The following is a 3237-nucleotide window of genomic DNA, read 5'->3' as shown; positions in this document are numbered from 1 at the left end:
CAGCTCAGCTGATAAGTGAACACAGTGTCCCCGTCAGCCATGAGCGAACCTGCAGAGCAAAGGCCTTCACATGTTCGTGGGAAACAGGACAACAGGACTCTACTTACTCCTATTTCCACCTCACACTGCATCTGGTTCACAGAGAATGACTAGGAGTGTCCTCAAGGGACTATATGACTAGTACAGGGTTGGGTCAAAGACCCCAATCGGAAGAGTCTCTGGGAGTCATATAACCTGAGTAAACAATGGGAGTTATGGATGTTGCAGTGGAAGCAGAGGGCAACAACTAATGCCGGAGGGCAAATGGTCTTCTGAGCGGTTTAGACACTTGTCAGAGGGGCACAACAGTGGATGCCCATCTCTACCCACGTCTCCACACGCAAACATTATTTTGCAAGCATCAGGAATAGCACACGGCACTGGCAATGCACTTAAGCACCAGACACATAAACATCTTCAGTGGTTGCTGCACCACACATTTAAGAAAAGTATAGCTCTCTGAGCTTAGAGGAGGCCACACTTTGAATTTAGTAACTGAAACTCTGCTTACTTTATATATCTTTAACTTGTCACTTAGATTCTTGCTTCACAGAATGTCACTGTGGGACCAGCAACATCAGCATCAACTGGAAACTTCTCAGAAATGCAGAATATCAAGCCCGACTCCAGACCTCCTGAGTCAGAAACTCACTTTAATAAGCTCCCCCAGGTGATCTGTGTGCATATTGAAGACTGAAGGTCACTTTCAATTTCTAGAATGTAATGGGGACAGATATTTCAACCAAACTTTGTGCACTATCCAGACTTGGAAAATACCATGGAGTTTAAGAAACACTTATTGATCATTGAAAACCTGAGAACTGGCTTTCAAAATAGAGAATCCAGTGCACTTTAAATGTGTCGTCAAAAATACACTTAAGAAATCACGTAAGTATTTTTACTGTTTCCCTTTGATTTAAAATACAAAATGTAGAGATTATCACATAGTAATACTAATAGACAAATAATAAGCCATGCAAGATTCCTTTGTTCCTTACATTGCTTTCTATGAGGGCAATCATTTTTAAAAGCTTTTATTGGATAGCTTGAACAGAATCATGCCCTAATTATAGTCTTCCTTTTATTTGCCACTGAGAGGAAATGCACCAGATGAAGCTGTTTGAGACTCTATGGTTTGTTCGGCTGTATTAAATGCTTCTAACTGCTGACTTTTATCGTTCTTAACAAGTCAAGACCAGACTGAATGTCTTTGAGGATAATTGTTTTTATTCATTTCCCTTCTGTATTGCTAAAATGGAGGCGGTATGTAAATTAGGGAAAGAGATTTGGATTCAGAACTGCCCCAGACCGCTGCTAGTTCTCAGAAGGAGGCAAAGCCAAATCTCCAGTTAGATCACTGCATGGCTCTGTGATAAGGGGTCCTCCTGCAAAATGGACAGAATGTCTTCATTCTTTAAGGTGGCCTCCATGCCACTATTAACCTGACTTGTGCACAGAATCCACTTTTTAAAAAATCTGGGCTGATTATATCAATGCTCCCAACATGATGTTCTTAGCCATGTCCTTGACAATGCAATCAATGAGTAGGCTTGAAGTGATGAAGTGAAGTCACTCAGTCATGTCCGACTCTGTGACCCCATGGACTGTAGCCTACCAGGCTCCTCCTTCATGGGATTTTCCAGGCAAGAGTACTGGAGTGGGTTGCCATTTCCTTCTTCAGAGGATCTTCCCCACCTGGGGATCGAACCCGGGCCTCCTGCATTATAGGCAGACGCTCTACCTTCTGAGCCACCAGGGAAGCCAACGAGTAGGCTTATGTCATGGAAATTACTGAAGGCTGGGGCTCAGACTTTCTGGACCCTGGTCTCAATTCTACCATGTATGTGCCATGTGACTGTGGGATAAAGAAATAAAGCCATGGTTCTCAAACCAAAGTGATTCCTTCCCCCCTGAACATCTGGCAATGTCTGAAGACATATTTGATTGTCACAACTTGGAGGTGCTACTGGTATTCTAGTGCATAATGGTGCTAAAATCTACAATGCACAAGGTTGTCCCCACAACAAAGAACTATCTGGCTTAAAATACCAATAGTGCAAGGTAGAGAAACCCCAGACATAAAGAATCTATAATTGTGACCACCATTCAGCACTGATGCAGTCAAACAAAAACCACAGCTCACAAAAATGCCATAAACTTTGAACTACAGAATCCTCAAGTGGATAGACATGGATCCCCTGGTTCTTACTTCATGCTCAGGACTGTTTCAGGTTCTGCAGAAAAACACAAAAGTGTAAGGCATGGCCTTTTGCTTATTCCTTCAGAAACTGGAAATTCGAATAAAGCATCAAGGTCTAATAGGATAATTCCTCATTGATCCATTCCAGTAATTTTTTGCTGCCTCTAATAGGATAATTCCTCATTGATCCATTCCAGTAATTTTTTGCTGCCTCTCAACATGGTGCCCAGTCTAATTACAGGATGACTCCCCATCCCTCTGGGATGCCACTTTTCATTCTCATTCACTTCCTTGTTCTGAAGGAACAGCGATTTCCCACTGAATGGTTATTAGCCTTTTTCCCTTTAAGAGACTAAGAAGGAAGAAAAGCCCACAGGATAATTTTAAAAGTTGTTGCTCCAGTTTTTCTCCAACTTTAGAAATCTCTGTTGGCTTTTAATTAAGAACTTGCATTTAGACTGTGAGATGAACCAGATTTGAAGGACTGTTTTTTTCTCTCCTATAATGAAATGGCACTCGTTTCCCTAGGAGGGGTTTTCCCCAGATTCTCATTGTTCTACTAAAGATGATTTACATGGGCATCTGTGGAGATAGCTGACTCTCTGACTGGAGAGAGGGGCCAGGGTAGACACATGATGGCTTCCCTCTGAGAAACTAGGAAATAAACACCCTGGGGATGCTGAGCTGAAATCCTCACAAACTCCAGTGTGGAATGTCTTGGAGGTGGGGTCAGTCAGAGTCCCAAAGAGTGGCAGCAGGTGCTCTATGATATAAGTTCCAGAAATCTGCCGTGAATGTGACTGAATCCGGCAGCTGTCTCAGACACCTACAATGCCATGTCAGCCTACTTCTTCTCATTCAGCCTTGAGGATCAGGCATATTCAGAAGGACTCAACTGCTACAATTAGCCACACACCCAATTCTTGGGCACCCATGTGTCCAGGCTTTTAGATCCAAATTCTTTTCTCTGAGCCATTTGGCTAAGTATCAAGGTAAAA

General features: G+C 42.8%; 1 non-coding gene across 1 annotated transcript; it reads right to left on the bottom strand.

Moving 5' to 3' along the window:
- Nucleotides 1-1726: 1726 nt before the first annotated feature.
- TRNAY-AUA (transfer RNA tyrosine (anticodon AUA)) lies at nt 1727-1798 on the bottom strand. The gene has a single exon. It is a non-coding gene; the product is annotated as a tRNA-Tyr (tRNA).
- Between the last annotated feature and the right edge of the window lie 1439 nt (nt 1799-3237).

The sequence above is a fragment of the Bos grunniens genome, chromosome 23 (assembly GCF_055505025.1).
Source record: "Bos grunniens cultivar Pamir isolate PY7600 chromosome 23, Bosgru_T2T1.0, whole genome shotgun sequence".
In the NCBI taxonomy this organism is placed as follows: Eukaryota; Metazoa; Chordata; class Mammalia; order Artiodactyla; family Bovidae; genus Bos; species Bos grunniens.
Note: the sequence above shows the minus strand (reverse complement) of the source record. Positions and strands in the feature narration are given on the sequence as shown.